The sequence below is a fragment of the Anopheles gambiae genome, chromosome 2 (genome assembly GCF_943734735.2).
Source record: "Anopheles gambiae chromosome 2, idAnoGambNW_F1_1, whole genome shotgun sequence".
NCBI classification, from domain to species: Eukaryota; Metazoa; Arthropoda; class Insecta; order Diptera; family Culicidae; genus Anopheles; species Anopheles gambiae.
Window position 1 is genome coordinate 28,587,287 of NC_064601.1, and position 18,067 is coordinate 28,605,353.

Below are 18,067 nucleotides of genomic sequence, written 5' to 3' on the forward strand. Positions count from 1 at the left end.
TTCTCATTTACTGCGTTCATTACTTTGCAAAGCAATGTTAAAGTTGTTGAAAAGTCTGGTCCCGGAATGTCGCAAGATTGTATCTGGAAATTACATGGCTCAATTCAGATGTGAACAGTTCAGTTGGTCAGGATTTTGAAATTGGGTGGAACATGTTAAAACTCAATGAGTTAGAAACTAGCAGCAGTACTTGTGTGCTAAGAGATATTGTATTTTAATTTGTTCTAGCCTCCGATGGATGATAAAAAGGAGAGTTGAAACTGCTCCGAAGAATAAATAAATAAAGAGTTTAAATATTCGTTCAAAAATTATGCTTGTTACCAAAATTGTGCCTCTCACTGTAACAACCTCCTGCGTGTAACTATTCTAGGATAGTGCAATCATTTTCCAATTCTACCCACCAGTGAATGAAAGTGTCCATGTAGACCGAGCAAACTATTTCACGTCCAGCGAAGGACATGAGCGTATTGTAGATCCGATGTCCGGGAAGTTATGCTCACGTTGAGTGACACTCATACAATTACAGCGCTCTGTAGCCACCACTGCTGTTACTGCTGCTACTGCTGCTGTTGACAATGCTGCTGCGTGGTGTGGACAGCATATTTCCCACTACAATAATCAGAGTCATGGTCAAATGCGTCAACGCTTAAGTTCCCGCTTGTTGGCGAGGGCAGTGTTGGTGTTTTTTGTGTGCAGATTAAAGGTTGGGAGCATGTTTACTGCTCTCGAACGCAACGTTTGCGTGAAGGTTATAATAAAATGCAAACAGAAAGCACTAGGGGACGGTTGTAAGAGAGCAAATGTGGCCAAATTCTTGTCGCTGCCTCAAAAGATGCATTGGTATGATGAGAAAAGTTTTACCTCTGGCTTTGCTCGTTAGTTCTCCTAGCACTTGCGTACGATTCGGTGTCCAGTGGGGAAGACATGCTCGGACATTTATTGAGAAAGTTTGGAGATGTCTTTGTTATGCCATTTGGTCTTTCCAATCTGCCACCTTCTTCTGGTCTGGATGGCTACACTGGGGGATGTTGAGGTGATGCTGATTTGTGCCAGGATAAGAAATGAGATGTAAATGATAAGGCCTGGTTAAACCGTTCCGTTTGCTTCCATTGACTGGCATTCAGCGTTTGGTGATATTGGGGACTACATGGGAGGTTTTGCGGAGAGCTGCAAGGGAAAGGAAATTAAATTCTTAGGTGGTGAAAAATAAAGACAACGACAAAAATATGCTAGTATCCGTGACTGTCACTATTAAACTACGAAACAAATAATTGATGCCTAGGAAATTAATAATTGGTGCCATTTTGTGAAACTATCGTAATTAGCATCGTAGTTACGACAGAAATGGATTGTATCTGCATCTGCACGAGACATTTAGGAGACATGATCCACGTTTGACAGCTCATCATCATCAAACATAAAATTCATTCAGATTTTTCTCACATCTATGACACCACAATGTGTACAGCTGTTGTAGCTACAGCTTGACGAAGGCGTCGAAAACACAATATTGACTTTAGCAAAAGTCTGTACCCACCGTCGCGACTGACAGCATTTCTGACAGCGCTATGCGGAAGCCCTTTCTCTCTTACCCCACCGGTCTAGAGTAAGGCGTGTGTGAGTTGCGGTTGTGCGGTCACGGGTAAACGTTCCTCGCAGGCTCCGAAATCTAACAGATGTGATGTATTTCTGTTTATGTTGTAGCCAAAGTTTCTGATTCCAAAATCAATAGCCTCGATGCGCGTGGATGCCCGCTTGTCAATTGGGTCTGGCGTGTTGTAGGTTTGCTCCGGCTCCGGGAAAATACGGCAGACATGCGAAACAGAAGAAGTGGAATCAATTAAAAATGCGCAATGTATTCCATTATCTTGCATTTGTTTATCACGACAGGCGCGCTCTAGTGGCGTTAATCGGCTTTCGAAGTTCGGTGTGCGTCGATAAGAATAAGCGCTAGAGTGAGGTATTGGTAATGGACGATTTTCGTTAAAAAAATATATTTCTTCTTTCATCAATACGCTTGCAGAGGAGAAGGAATTTAAATGAAATATTGACCGTGGTACGGCAGTGGCAAAGGAAGACCAGAATTCGTCAAACATTAGCGAATGTAACCCAGTTTCGTGCAGAAGTTTCCAAGGACATTCAACTGAGCGGCAATCCCCCTCTCCCAAAACCGGGCAGCGGTTAAGCGCATTGCCAAGGCGACGGTCAAACTGTTATTGGTATTAAGAAAGTTTTAATTAGTTTTTTTGCGTTCCTTTGCACCCTATATATTATCTTCCAATTGTGCGCACCGTGTCTCGGGCGAGAATCGGACACCGTGGACACCGTGGACCGTGATGTCTTAACCTTCGTCTCGCACGGTGAACTAATTGTAGATAAGTTTTCCTGTAGCAGGAAGCGGAGGAGAGAAAATGTGATTCTCATTGCTCGTGCTTGAACGGCGTTTTATCGCTTCCACCAGAAATTATCCAACTTTTGCTCTTCCCTCGCATGGACGCAGTGCCGCTTTTGTTCTGGCCAGTTTTCATTTTCTCACCATAAACACCCAATGAACGTAGGATGCCTTTTTTGTTTGCCGTTTTTTTGTTCTTTTATTATTGTTGCACATAGTTTTTCGAAGATAGCACCGGAAACAGTGCGTGAGTAGTTTTTTGTTTGTTTTTGCCTTCGGGGTGCTGCACACCAAGCAGCTACAGAACTGCACACAAAGCTCGCCCAACCTTGGTTCTAACGGTTTGCCTCGATTTTCCCCCGCCTGGAGAAGTAATAATGGGTTGGAATCTTTGAAAAGTTTTGTAGCTTCATTTAACAGTTTTCATTTTGAAATGGAATGAAGTGTAAAGCGCACATACAATGGCGTGCGCTAGGGATGGTTTCCTTACACAGCGTGGTGTGTCGTGTCTGCTGTTGCTTTGTTGAATATGAAAGCAAAAACAATCTTCAGCAGTTTGCAAACATTCTTGATTTTTATTGATGATGCAAAAACTAGTTATCTTTTTTCGATTAGTGTAGCTCCTTTGTGCCGGTACTGGTAATTGAAAACAGAAAAGTTTAGTTAGTCTCCCAGGATCGTGTTTCCTTCTCGCTAGCTCTACTGGCTAGTGATGCAAAATGGCGCCATAGATTATTGGGAAAAGTTGGCACAACTTAATTTAGTTACAAAGTTTTTGTAAAGTGAGTAGTTTTCACTTTTTGTTTTCGTATATCGAACAATGCGTTAAGTTTATGTTTGAAATTGAAAAAAGAGAATCAATTTAAATTCCGGTTTGAACCCCGATATTGGACAAGGAAGTATGTTGGATTCAAAAATAAATTGCTTTCTGCACGGGTTTTTTTCTTCAAAATTAATTACATGTTTGAGTCATGCTATTGAAAAATTGAAAGGCTCGATGCTTCCATAGACTATTTGATAAAAAAAGTATCTGAGACAGGGATGTGGAGCAAAAATGCGTAAATAATACGGTAAGCTGGCTTGACAAGGGCAGCTTTTTCGGCAAGTGCTTTCTCTTTAATCCTTAAATTCCTTTCTTCACCCTCTTTTTAAAGGGTGATAACGAAGCGGGAAAAATGAGCTTTGAAGTCAACATTTCTTGTCATCTCCTCGCCTTCCAAATTCGAGGCCCGGTTGTCGCTATACCCGGTAGCAGTAGAGCATAAAAGAAAACTTTGCACTGTAATTGTCGTCGAAAGTCGACAAACCGCCCCTTACCGCGCAGCCATACCAAGGATGCGGTGCTATGTACACTTTAATTTGTTCGTTTGTACGCTGGCACAGGCTGCAACGTGGTTATGTATTCACAATGTGTATTAGAGTGTGTCTGTGTGTGCGTGTTTGGTGGCGCTTTCTTCACTGCATTCCTCGAGAAAGCTACTGATCTTTTTTTTCACCCGGGACACAACCACACGAGATTCAGCGTTTGCACGAGCAGCAGCTCCTGCGCGTGGGAAGTTTTTGTTTTTCAAACTTTGTACCCTCGCCCTAGCTCATCGGTTTGGTGCTTTTTCCTCGGTGTTGCTGCTGCTGCTGCTCTTGACAGGAGGATGCACTTGCACAAACGGTAAAGGAAACACTTGCCGCAAAACCGGGAAGTGCCACTCGGTACCATGGTGGATGGTAATGACGGCCTGGGGCTGGCACTGGTGCCTGCCGTGAGGTGGAAGCTCGGCGTCGGGATTCTAATGGTGTGGTTGTGCTGATAAAAGCTGTACCATATTTTAGTAGGCCACTTATGTGCTGCGGTCGGTGTGTCATTGTGCGGCACGTCGAAAGCAACATGACAGGCTCTCTCACACACACACACACATACACGGCCATGCGCTAAGGTGGAATGTTTTTGAATGTCTCGTTAAAAACTTTTTCAATCGAGAGGCATTTCGTTTTCTCCCCTTTCTTGAGGCTACGACAATGCAAGAGGAGAGGCAACGAGGAAACAGAAAATCAATTCATGGTAACGGAAAATAGTGGAAACCTTTTCTGTGCACAGTATGTGAGGATTTTGGTGTAGCAAAAGAATTGCAAGCTTGTATAATGTGACTCACATTGTATAGCAGGACGCCCCCCCCCCCTCCTTTGCGTGAGCTTAATTTTATCTACCCCTATACAGCAAAGGAAACGAAATCAAAACGACCACAATACGACGGTACAAATTCGACGATGTCGAAAATAGCAAACCAGAGAATCAGACAGTAACAAACATTGGAAACCGTGCGTTTAACAGCTTTCCCACTCACACATACAACATAAGGTTGTCCCCAGACTGTACGGCCACACATGCTGCAGACAGGGTTGTGGGATATCATAATTCAGGCTTGCTTTAAGAAGCCTTGCTTGAATTGACTACAGTTTATGAGGGTACGTTGTCGGTAAGCCTCCGCCGGTGGGCCCGGTGCACATTTGGCACAACCGGTGCACCGGTGCGCAAAGGATTAAGGTATGATATGTTTTCCAAGCGGATTAATAATTTGTACCCCGTGTCGGTAATACGCTCTCATTCTTCTTCTCCCCTATTCCTGTTTCTGGATGACATTGCTATACAGCTACATGCAGCCAGGGTTGTTTTTGGAAGTGATGTTTTATGTTCATTGTTGGGTCCTTTCCAGCTCATTGGGTTAATAGGAAATTGGAGAAAAACGAGAAGATATACGCAATGCTGTGTTTGTATTTATCCAAGAGAGGTAAAACAAATTCAATCGAAAATTGCTTTGGTAACAGTTTGAAGGTTTTCTTTATTGGTTTGAATGTAAGTGGCACATTAAGCAGAATTTTAAAAGAATCTGACAGGTTTTAATCAGGTTGTCCGCACACAGTACGATATCAATATCAACTTTAATTATTTGACTTGGGTTCTTTAGACCTATTTACAGTGTTGTAATGGCATTTTACGAATTCGAAAAGAAGCTTATGTTGCTGAGTCTGTAGGAAAAACCCTGCAGATGTTTATTAAAATCGCGTTTTCGTAAAGATCATTTACCATTTCAAGCAATGTATTAAACGCCTCGTCGAACAATGAAGCCTTTGGGTGAAGGTTTATTTCCTTTTCATTTTCCGTTCCTTAAGGAAACCACTGTTCTTCTTGATGCTTTGAAAACCAAGCCATCTAACATAGTATAGTTGATCGCTGCTGTAGCAAAGCTAAGGTCGTTGGCAAGCGAGAGTAATTAAATTTTTAGTATCATTCGTTCGTGACCATGGTCGATAAGAGCGCCGTTGGTCAAACCTCCTAACCAACGGCATCTCCTAGATACACAGAGCTAGTGCCATTTTTTGTCTAGGAAAACGGGTAAGAGAACAGGGATTTAGAGAGAGGTATGAGGAGAAAAGAGAGAGAGAGAGAGAGAGAGAGAGAGAGAGAGAGAGAGAGAGAGAGAGAGAGAGAGAGAGAGAGAAGCGATGAAAACTAACAAAAATAAACCCAACTCAGAGATCAGTCCATTTCGTCCAATTTTGCCACCAAAATAACATCGTAAAATGCGCCACCTCCACACCTTCTGTTGACGGGGCGGGCCCCGTTTCTGCCCGCACGTGGTTCCATTTCTGGACGGTCCGCACGGTGCGATTCGATTTCGTTCCAGACTCAATTACTGCGCCTTTTCGGTGGGTCGAAATGTGGAGCTCACATTGCCATGGCAAGACCCGGAGCAGTGGTTTTTTTTTATTAAATTAAACAACCATAACAACCGATCATAAAACATCGATTATTTTGAGCTCTCGTAAAGTTCACTCCCTTCGTCTGCCCGTTCGATAAACGCTAGCGGTCGGTGGCATCGATTGACCAGGGCCGAAATGTATGGCAGTTCGGTGGTGCAGAAGGCCGGAGCAGTATGTGGCCGTGTGGTGGCGGCTCGCTTCGGTTTTCCTCCCGGTGACCTGACAGCCTCCGGCCAGTCTGGCGACGTCCGGTCGAATCGGAGGTTCGTGAGTGGCAGTTATTACGGCAGTTTAGTATCAATTGTGACTGACCCCTTGATGCTCGTCACGTATGCGACATTACACTAGGCGAGGAGGGGAAGAAGGTGGACGGCTGCCGTATGGGGAACACACATAACAGCGATGACCTCAGTCACGTACCGAATAAACAGCATTCCAGCAGGGTTTGGTCGGATGGAAGCGTTGTGTACGATGGTGCAGAGTGTGTTCAAAAATATTTAATTACGAACTTTGACGCAACAACAAATACATTATGTAGCAAAGTGGTTTTTACTTTGGAGATCAAAAAGATGTTTTCTACAAAAAATTATCTCCGTTGATTTGGGAACCTCATTAAAAGTCAGCTTTCACGATTTTTTTTTCTTCCTTCAAACGCCCTGTCGATTCGACAGGCAATAATTGTCATAAGCTTGCATGGAAATGCCTGGAGTACTCCTGGAGGTGGCAATATTGCACGCCAGCTCACTAGATTGATTTGTAGTGCTTCGTCACTTCCTCAGGCCCAGATGCAGGGCAACCCTCTCGTTTACTGCCAAATTTATCGCCCATGACCCGCCCTTAGACATTGCAACCAGCGTAAGTGATGCCGAGCAGCGAGTGGAGCAACATCGTTTCATGTACGTCCTCATCTGTGTGCGTGCGTGTGTGTTGTATTGCTCGATGCTTGTAGCACAACGTGTCGGAGGCACGTTAGTCACGTACCGTAAAGCAATCGTCCGTTCCCGGCACTCGAAACCGCAATCGGCCGCAATCGAGTGCATGTGCAGCGCAACGAATCGTTGCCACACGGGGCCAGTTTAAGAAGTCGAACGGGCTCATGGAAGGGTGTCTGTTGGATGTACGGGTTCGAGAGAGGAAAAAACGGAAAGATCGCTCGACAGCCATAACGATGGTATGCTTTATTGATGCGCACCCTTTGCACAACGGTCGGCTCGAACCTTGCCCCGTGTGCCGTGTCGTGGCGAAACGAGTCGATCGCAATCGGTCACCGCTATGGCAAGAAGAGCGGCAGTTGACTAGCGTTCCTCTTGGATGATGTCATTCCGGGACGGTGAAAGATGCGATCGTGATTATGTTGCTTCTCACGAGCTTGATTGACGATATTGGCGTGATTGCAACGCTCTCTTTCAACGCCTGTCAAGAACAAGGGCTCAGTTCCAGTTGCGAATGTCACCGTTCGGTGACCGGCGTTTGGTAGGGCGTCCTAGGCGATGGGTAGAACCGACCAATAATCTTGGTCTGGAGCTTAATGGTATCAATGGCGTACCGTAATACGATGGTCGTGGTAGGGTTGCTCGATGGCCCGGCCTACGATTTCATTAGCAAATTAGTTCGTACGTCCTGGTTTATGTTAGGTGATGGGTCCGCTGATAATCACAAGTTATCAGGAAATACGTTTGGGGCATTTTTTATGCCTACCCGATTAATAAAAGGCGTTTCTTTTTCGATCGTGGTTGAGTAGTTCATAAAAAAACAACAGTCGATAGGACAAAATGAAACCAATCCTTTAACAACTTCTGGTTTGATAGAGCTTTCTGTGCTAGCGATAATGTAAATAGCTTTCCCGAAGCTTCCACTGTTGGAGCTGCCAGGATAGTGACAGAGTAAAACTTGTTTAGAACGGATTAAAAGTAACTCTAGCTGGCAAATCGGATTTGCTGCTCCGTAAATTGATCGAGTGCGTCCAGAGGCAGCTTAAATAAATCCATTAGTTCCATCAAGTGGGGCAGCAATGCATGATGCCGACTTGCTGGTCCCGACCGATGACAAGATACGTTTCAATAATGCTTCCCAGCACGGGCGATTAAAAGTTCCCCAAATATTCCAACTCGTACGCATTTGACACAGGGAAAACGGGTGAACGCAACGTGCCGGCTGCAGACATAATCTACAACTGCATTACCCAGGCACTTGAGTGGGGTTTAGAAAACTTCATCCCGTTGCGTACGTCCGACTGCGAACGAAACGAACGATCCGAAGGGCGACACGCGGTCCACAACGAGGGCTGCGGGTGATAGTTTTCGCACAAACTTGTACGCCACGGCTTCGTATTCAATTTCGTCTAATGCCACTGGAGCGAAAGTTTCGGCTGAGAGGGAAAACTCCACCGGGCTTACCCCGGCCTGCACTGTGCACTCGAGCCCTCATTTGAGATGTTGAAAGTTTGGAAGAATTTTGCAACCTTGCTGCCGCGTGTGCAGCAGGATGGATTGTTGACGCACCAAGTTCTCGTGCCGGTTGCTTTCGAATAGCTGGAGTTGGGGATGAAAGCTTTGCTCCTGAGACGTTCCCTGAGTGGCCACTTGGCCGAAAGAACTTAAGTCAACCGGCTGCTCAAAAGCTGTAAAATCATCATCCAAAGCGTGGCGGCGAAGAACTGGAGCACTCAAGTACGAATACCATCTTGCTGGGCAAGATAGGTCGGTGCCGAGGGGCATTAGTTTGAGTGAGTAAATTCTTTTGCTTGAACTTAAGGTGGTGATGGGTTTTTTTTAGCATAATTAATGTTGTTCACCGTAACCATACTCTTATTAAGCTTTTTCCGATTTGTAGAATTCGGTAAAATGGTTAATATCGGACATACATTCTAAGCTATGAACAATAAAAAGGAAAACTATTTCAAACGGTTAAACGAGCGCCTAAGGATCAATGTACCGTACCTACTGCAGAAGAAGTCACAAGATTCTCAAGAAACAGGTACTCTTTTGAACCACGAATACAAGTTTTTGTATCCTATTGCCAAGTGGCTTTGTGCGAAACTTTGATTGTTCGTGGTGTTCTCAAGCGTGCAAGATTCAATTTCATGCTATTTGCAGGAACATTACACTCCCTCGAGATGTCTTTTACCTGTTGCAGGAAGAAAGTTACATTTCCGTTGCATGGTGCATAGTAATCCTACTCTTTTGCCGAGCTCAGTGTCAGCCGTGACTGATTGGGGGACACTAGACAATATCTCCGCAGCGTTGTCTTGTGTTGGATCTTTTCATTTCCTCCCTTCCAGAGTTAAGAAAGTCAGCATACGACAAACACAAGAGATCAGTCAGATGCAAAAAACATACCGTATGTCTTGTCTTACGATTGATGAAGTTGCGTTGTTTTGCGGGAAACTCCGGTACCCGGTCGTTACCCACTGCTGTTTGTGCTTAAGATATCATTAATTCTTTGTACGGTCAATAGTGGCTGGATGTGGGCGGATCGTTCCTTCGCTTACGAACAGTGCACCGCTTGCAGGGAACGTTAGACACGGGGCGGAGATGCAGGATACAATTTATACACCGCACACGAATGTCGTTTGCATGCGGTGACAAAACGGAAACAAAGTAAAAGCGCTCCCCACCTCCTAATACCGCAGTTGATTAATGACTGTAACGCTGTACAGGCGAGGGGGCGAGGGGGTATGATTTCATCCGAAAATGTTGTGCCTTTCCGAAAATGCTGGCCAACCCACCGGGTGTCTTTTTGGCTCCGCATGCAGCCTGCCGGTGGCATCAACCAATGTTGCCGATGTCACTCTGCGGCTCTGTGGCCCGGCGGTCGCTTACGAAAGGTGCACACGTCGGGGCCGTATGTGCGTGTTTTTTTGTTGTTGTAAACCGCAACGAGCCCACGAGACGGATTCGCATCGCACCGGGAACCGTTTAGCCGGTGAACGGAGATTGTTTTCTCCGCGCGTTCTCTGCCCGACAAGAAGAGAAGACGGCACACACCGAATCGCTTGGAATGCTGCCAAAAACGCAATCAACGCAGAACGCTTTTGCTGTGACAAAGTTAAGCACTGAGCAGAAGCAGATAACTACCGTGCCATGCAGGCAAGAGTGAGTGAAAGTAATTCTGCAATTTAAGGCATGTGTGGGTGTGTGTGTTAGGCATCAATGTGGCGTTGGTTGGCGGGCAGTTAAATTGCACGAAAACTCAGGCAACATTGTAGCATTTTTGTGCCGTGTACCACCGGAAAAAAAAGCCGCCAGGGGGGTGTTTTGACGTAAACTCGGTCAAAATTGTTTCGTCAAGCAAGTAAGGAGCCAAACAGAAAAATCAAGAAGATGATTCGGACGGGGTGACATACATGGCGCGGCATGATTTTGTGTACATTTAGCAGAACGCGTCTGTCACATTCCTTTCCAAGAAACATGTCACAGTAACGGGTTTAATGGTAATAAATGTGTTTGCCAATTTTGGGTAGATTTTCCTCGCTGGATTTATATGCTCCATTGTGCAACATGACATTGTAAACGTAACGAATCTTACATCACGCTTACAGCTACTCTTTTGCTGACGAATGGATTCGTCCATGTTTGGTATGAAAGTAACTACGGCGACACTGTCGGTTGTAGAATAATTTGTTTGTTAGAGAAATTGGTCTTGAAAGGTTACACTTAATCATTGTCTTATGCAACTTTCCGTAACGTGCCAGACCCGCGCTAAACCGCTTCGTGCTGAGACACACACACACACACCCATACATACACAATACACATCTTGTGTATGCGCCCGTAAGCGTCACTGCTCATTTGAAGCGCCAGGAAACATTACTTAACTCTCGCAGCCCGACAATGTGTCACCCATGTCGGAGCTCATTAAACGTCTCTTAATTTGAAGCGCGTCCCTACCGGTGTTACGGTCCCAGGCCGCGATTCAGCACAAACAAAATGCCACATAGGAGAGCGACACCACCGGTAACGGGAGGATGTCCTTCCCGTCTGGACGTGGACGTGAGCCGATCTCTGAGACACGACACTTGCGCACCGCGTCGTCTGCGTCCGTCTGCGTCCGTCTGTCAGCTCCGGTGGTGCCGGGAGGTACGAATGAGTGCGAATTTGGGCCGTGCCAGAGCGACTGGTTGGAAGTGGATAGCAATTGGTACAATTTAGATTTAAGCGGCCGCAGCAGGAAGACGAGAGCGATTAGCGTAGCAGCAGTGGCGTGGTCGGTTACGTTTTGCCATTTTGCTCAACGGGTTCGCTTGATGGAATGGAGATTTATAGCTCGCGTAAGAACAACAAAAATTGGTCTTGAAAGGTTACACTTAATCATTGTCTTATGCAACTTTCCGTAACGTGCCAGACCCGCGCTAAACCGCTTCGTGCTGAGACACACACACACACACCCATACATACACAATACACATCTTGTGTATGCGCCCGTAAGCGTCACTGCTCATTTGAAGCGCCAGGAAACATTACTTAACTCTCGCAGCCCGACAATGTGTCACCCATGTCGGAGCTCATTAAACGTCTCTTAATTTGAAGCGCGTCCCTACCGGTGTTACGGTCCCAGGCCGCGATTCAGCACAAACAAAATGCCACATAGGAGAGCGACACCACCGGTAACGGGAGGATGTCCTTCCCGTCTGGACGTGGACGTGAGCCGATCTCTGAGACACGACACTTGCGCACCGCGTCGTCTGCGTCCGTCTGCGTCCGTCTGTCAGCTCCGGTGGTGCCGGGAGGTACGAATGAGTGCGAATTTGGGCCGTGCCAGAGCGACTGGTTGGAAGTGGATAGCAATTGGTACAATTTAGATTTAAGCGGCCGCAGCAGGAAGACGAGAGCGATTAGCGTAGCAGCAGTGGCGTGGTCGGTTACGTTTTGCCATTTTGCTCAACGGGTTCGCTTGATGGAATGGAGATTTATAGCTCGCGTAAGAACAACACAGTGTAGAGAGAGAGAGGAGTAAGTGGGAGTTGGTCTAGCTGGCACACCATCCCGAGATGGGCTAGAATTGAAGGAAAGGATTTAAAGGCATCCGGGGTGTGGCTAAATGCGATTTAAATCACAGCAAACGGAAACGGCATCATCCGTAGCAAGCGTGGTGCCATTTCTGGGCAGCGATGATGCCCCGTCGGCAAGGCAAAGAAACTGTCAATGATTTATCATCACCTTGAGCAGTGTCGCGAGCATCAGTTTGCGGGAAACAATGTATCAATAAATTAATGCCACTCTTTTGGTCAGCCGATGATGAAAGCGGTCATAAATTCTAACCCCACTGTCAGCGAAACAACCGAACGACATCATCATTCAGTGCTGAGTGATATAACACAAACTCAAAGCAAAACAAAACACCCGAACGATTTGGCAGTTGAAGTAAGGTTGATGTTTACCAAGCTGCTCCGATCGATTGCGTCTGGTTTGTGGCCAATCGGGCGGTGTAGTCTGTGAGCAACCGTTTCGCAAATAGATGCACACTCATGAGCGCTCAAGTGCGGCTTGTTTGATGGATTGGGCTTTAAAATGCAGAACACGCCGAATGATGTCTGCCTCAATAAACTTTACAATGTTGTATGTTTAATAGATTGGGTGAGCGCCATATGGTTTAAGAAAGCCGAGCAAATGTAGCTTTAATGTAGTGGATGGTACTTGATGCCGGCGAGGTGACCATGCGATCTGTTGGATCAATTTTATGATTGTGTTGGGTGGTTAAGGTTTAATCGCAAAGTGCTCAGTACTGAGAGGGCATGAAGTGAATGATGTTTTTGTTTTTTTTTTCTAGATTAAAAATCACGACACTTGTCAGTTTTGTTCATGTAGCAGTGATACATTTGTACTTCGGAGTGATTTAGACGTATTATATACCTTTTTGATGCGGTAATTACAAAGATGAGATCACGAGTAAATACATGAACTTTTTTGCATTTTCATCGCCATGATGGATTCTGTTGAAATGAGAATTGTGTAAACGTGTATTTTTTTATAATAAACTTGAATTCCACATATTGTTTACGCCTGAAACACCGATAAATTAGTGAAATGGACTAGAGCAACACATAACAAGTGTCGGGACAACACTACGCCGTGCAGAGCGATAAAATGTGCGAGAAAGTGCTACTTTTACAGCGAAATAAAACATCGCTCACGTAAGGTTCATAAGAATAACGGTAAAACACATGATCCGTAACATGTTTTGTGTTGTCGCTGGCGCATAAAAGCATAAATAAAACTGTCCTCCATGCTAGCGTGTGCGGCATAAAGGACAGTGTTCACGTAGCAACGATTTGACAATGTTTTAATGCATCGTTTGCGTTGTCTTGCAGATACTAACATGTCATTTCAGACCATTGATTCAAGCCTGTTTATGGAAGCAACGCTAATCATGTTTTCTTGTGCTCATTAGGGGATTGCGAGGCTAGTCTCTTAATTCCACAAGCTAATAAATGCAGTCCACGCTATTTTACAACCGGAAGCCGAGCGCCAGAACGAAGCGCTCCGGGTGTTTGAATACAAGCCTCTGCCCTTTTTCTGCCCTGGTCGTAAGCAGCGCTTTGATGAGGCTGTAACCCTGCTGTAGCCTCTTTTTTTTGCTGCGTTGACTTCTATTTCCGTCTATCTAATTATTATGCAGCATATTTCGCGTCGCGTTTGGTAGCGGGAACGCAAGGCGTAATGTTGTAAAGAAAAATCCCTTAAAAATTTCATTTCCTTCTCGCTAATGAAAGTCGGCGTTCGGGATCATCTAACGCGGTTGCGCTCGCTCAAAATTCACGCGAAGAACGGTCTTTTGTTTTCGTGCGGCCTTTTTTTGCTTCCTAGGCGACGCCTTCCGTAGGCGCAGCTTTACTCATTGATGGTAGGGCAAAGTGGAAAGGGCAGCTAACCAAGGTGGCGCATTTTGGGAATCCCTCTTTTTCCTTCCTTCCGCTTCATTCGTGTCTGTCGCTGGCGAATGCCCTTTATCCTTACCAATTGTACGGCGAGTGCGGTGTGGTGATGCGGCAAGGTGTCACCAGTCGCTTGGCGGCGCTATTTTGTGACGTGCGGTACGCTTCAATCGAAATAATGGTTACCTTCAACTCCACCCCCTCCTATCTGTCCCGCGAAAGGTGGGCAATTTTTAATTAAAACCATTCGCCGTCCGGCATAAGCTCACGCTCGCGCCCAAAGAGGATTTTCCCGTGTGACCGGGCGGGCGCGGTTTGAATTGCAAATAGGAACGGTTTTCAGGGGGTGGGGGGGGGGGGGAGACAAGAGGCGGGACAAGCAGGCAAGGCATAATTAGCGATTCCACGGTCCATCACACCGTCCCAGCGAGCTGGTGGGGGCCAGTTCGATCCCGTTTCAAAAGGCAAGAATAAAACCGCGAGCGAAACCAACTTGTCCTCTGTGCGTCCTTGACCGGGAAGGCCGGAAAGACCGTGCGATGAAGATCGTGTTACTATTTCGCCCGTTTGGCATCTTCGTACACTGTAATCGTTGCTTAACCCTTCTCCGCCCTTCGTGGTGAGCTGTCGCCGCATCGCGGACGAGCAGAAGGGTTCACTGCTCAGTGGCCAGCAGCGGGTGAGATGATGGATTTCCATCAATCACGCCACGAAACATCATCTTTTTCAATTAATAAACGTCAGCCGGCGGAACTGACATTGGAATCTGGTACGAATTTGTACCCTTTCCTCGATCCGGTAAGGGCAGGACGAGTGAAGGAGAGGATGTGTTTGAGAAGAAAGATCACTTGCCACTTGCCGTTGATGGTGAAGCTAAGAACCTCTTGCAGCAGTCCCGAGACATTCCCCTGTTGTCCACTTTGCGCTTGAAAGGGCAGGATTTCTGTAAGCTCTCTTACTGAATCGACCCTTTTCTTTTATTTTATCTGTGTGTATGTGTGTGCGTGTATTTTTTACGTTAAACAGTATTCTTTATCTAAATGCTCTTCGAACTTCTTGAGTTTCACCAGCAAGTGGTAAATCCTCTAGAAATAATGTTTCATTTTTAAGGGTTTCTTCAATAAATCACAGTGGTCCCGGCTCAAGGCATAACGGGAAAACGGGCTGGAAGGAGTTTACCGGAGAATGATTAGGAGCATATTTTGACGGTGAGAACTTAGGATACTTTTGCCAGAGTGCTTTTGCACTTGACGGTCGATGAAAAATTAAGACCATCGTGTTGGACAAAGTAATTTGATGCATTTTTGTGTGGATGCTTTTGAGCTTGGTTGATTAAGATTGGCCAAAGAAAGAAATAATTAATTTAAATGTGTTGTTGATATCGTCCAAAGATGTTTTAGTTCTTGAGGATTACCCAAACCTGTAAATTGAAATGAGAACAATATCTTTACCTACATAGTTTTACAAGATAAATAAAACTGTATGTACACCTCAGCAGCAACGTTTCAGACAGTTTTTTGCGTTCCTTGTTTCGCTGCGGTATAATTCAAAGCAAAAAGTACCGCTCTCAATCAAAGTTTGCTATTAGCTTGGCAAAAAGAAGCTTCCCACTTTCAGCAGCGGCCATTTACATTCAACCTTTTTGTTTTGCTCCTCCTTTTAATCACCGCCGGTTTTGGCTTTTCAAATTTAATACTCTATTTATGTTTCAGCTTTGCTGGCTAAATAAAGCGGGCTGTAGTAGAATCTTTCCCCTTTTTTCTGTGGCGTTTTTTGTTAGTATATCTGCAAATGTGTGTGTGTGGTGCGGAGAGTGGAATAGAACTAAAATCCGTACGAAAACAAACAAACGAAGCAAAAACTGTATGTACCCGATAAAGCGTGGAAGCGGGGCAAGTCTATCTGGCTACCGTCTGGCCGCAGCATCAATGGAAGTGGCAAGCGGCAGCAGCGTACACGATGGGAAAATCTCTTTTAATTAAACCAATGAAATCCGTCAGCAAGGCAGCTCGCACTGAAAGCCGAGGAGAAAGTGTAGCAGACAGAGAGGCCGGTTCGTTTTCTTTATTTCATCCGGTAAACAACACGAAAACTGAAGAAGGACAACAAAAGCATTAGACGATCTATCTTCTAGTGCTTCCGACCTAGCGAGAAACTCCCCGAGGCAGTGCGTCGTAGGGAATTGTTTTTTTGTTGTGGATTTAAGGGTCTGAGCTGGTTTTGGCCCGACCTTGCTTTTGCTTTGCTGAACTTTTTGACTTGATTTTTGGGTTGTGTTTCAAACATTAAAAAAAAAGATGCGGAGAGTCTTTTTCTTTCATGTATTGAGTAAAAAAAAACCTCCGCATTGTTGATGAAGGTGCTATGCGGTCAGTCAATGGGTTCTAACTAACTTGGTGCTGATTTTTTAATCGCGTTTGAAATGAGTTTTTGCGAATTATTTCAATGCCAAAAAATCGTTCTTGTTCGGGAAAAAACTAAAAATACACTGCAAAAGCCATCCCTTACCAAACGGATCAATCTCCGCTCTGGGGTTATCTGTATACTGGCTGGAGGGACAAAAAAATCGATCCAGCTGAATGCCCAGGACAAACGGGAATGATTTTTTTCTCATTTCTGGTTGGATGGCTGTGTTAATTATCCATCTGGCTAATTTATGTGCAATTTCGTTGCTGCTGTATCCAGCGTCGTCCGCGTTGCCTCCTGCAGTGTTTATTTAATCACCAACCGGAAAGCTGTTCCTTTCCACGAACCAATTGAAATCAACACGCAAGTTTACACTTTTAGAAAATCAATCAAACGATGAAATCAATCGTCTCAACCGTTCAGTACGGGCACGGTTGGCCGGTTCGAATTGAATGTGAAATTTGATGCTTTCGCTTTGTTGTTAGTGTGTTGCCACTTTTGCCTTTGCCACAACGTGTGGGATATCGATTGCACATGAGTGGTGTGTTTGATCCGGCACGCGATGAAAGCTCCGAGCAATAGTTTTCATTATATCGTGCGATGGCCCATTATGTGACCAGCATCCGACCTCCTCTCCCGACGAGCATGTTGTGTTAGTTGCAGATGTGACCTCAATTCACAGCCACCATACCCGCGTCGAATAATTAATACCGATCGATAGGCTGCAACTCTGCTGGACGATGCATGGAAGAGATGGAATTGGTGGCATGCAATTGAAGGTAATTTCAGAGTAATTGTGCCATTGTCAGCATGGCACTAAACTCTTTGCTCGTTGCTCTTGTTGATCGGCTTTTACCGTCGGTTGTATCGGGAGTATGGCGAGCATGTGTCCTTGTTCTCGCTGTCCACTATGTTTGCGCAAACTGGGTTGGTAATCACACAAAGCCAAGAAATAATCTCATTATAATGCTAACAGTAAGGAAAAATGATTGCGATCAGGCGCTAGCAAGACAGACGGTAATGTGAAATGGAAATTTAATTGCTTTCTAAGCCATAAGGAATATTGGGCTTGTTTGAGTTGGGGATTGAAACCTAAATGGCATGGTTGATAGGGGTTATTCATTCAAAGTTGCCTAAATATGTGTTTAAAATATGAAAAGTTTACCATTGTGTTGTATTGTAACAATTGGACCGTAGCTCACCTTAAATTAATTTTTTTAATGTTCGCGCATCCTAAACAACAACATAGGCTATTGGCAATAAAAATGCTGCTATATTAAAATACATTTTGAACGACCAGGCGTCTCCATAATCTAGAACCACCGGAAAAAATTGTTTTCGTAGCTGTATAATAATGCCACCTTACACGGAGTACGTCCATTAGGACCCAAAATATCTACAGCAACAGCGGGATAACTCCACTGGGAAATCAGAGAAAAAGTTTTACACCATCGAACCACGTCCCTAGAAGAACGCTCACCTTAAAACGTTGCAAGGCTAAACCGAAGGCCATCTCAGATTAAATTGGCTAACAAAAACAAAACAAAACAAAAAAACATTCAACTGTGGAAGTTCATTTGTTGGTTTTGTCCATCAAACATTGAGCTTGTTTTGGTTGTTTTGAACTCATAGATTGTTCG

At 45.1% G+C, this 18,067-nt stretch overlaps 1 protein-coding gene across 11 annotated transcripts in view; it reads left to right on the top strand.

Moving 5' to 3' along the window:
* LOC1273081 (octopamine receptor beta-2R) overlaps positions 1-18,067 on the top strand; it is a 138,827-nt gene that overhangs the window by 61,603 nt on the left and 59,157 nt on the right. The window lies entirely within an intron of this gene.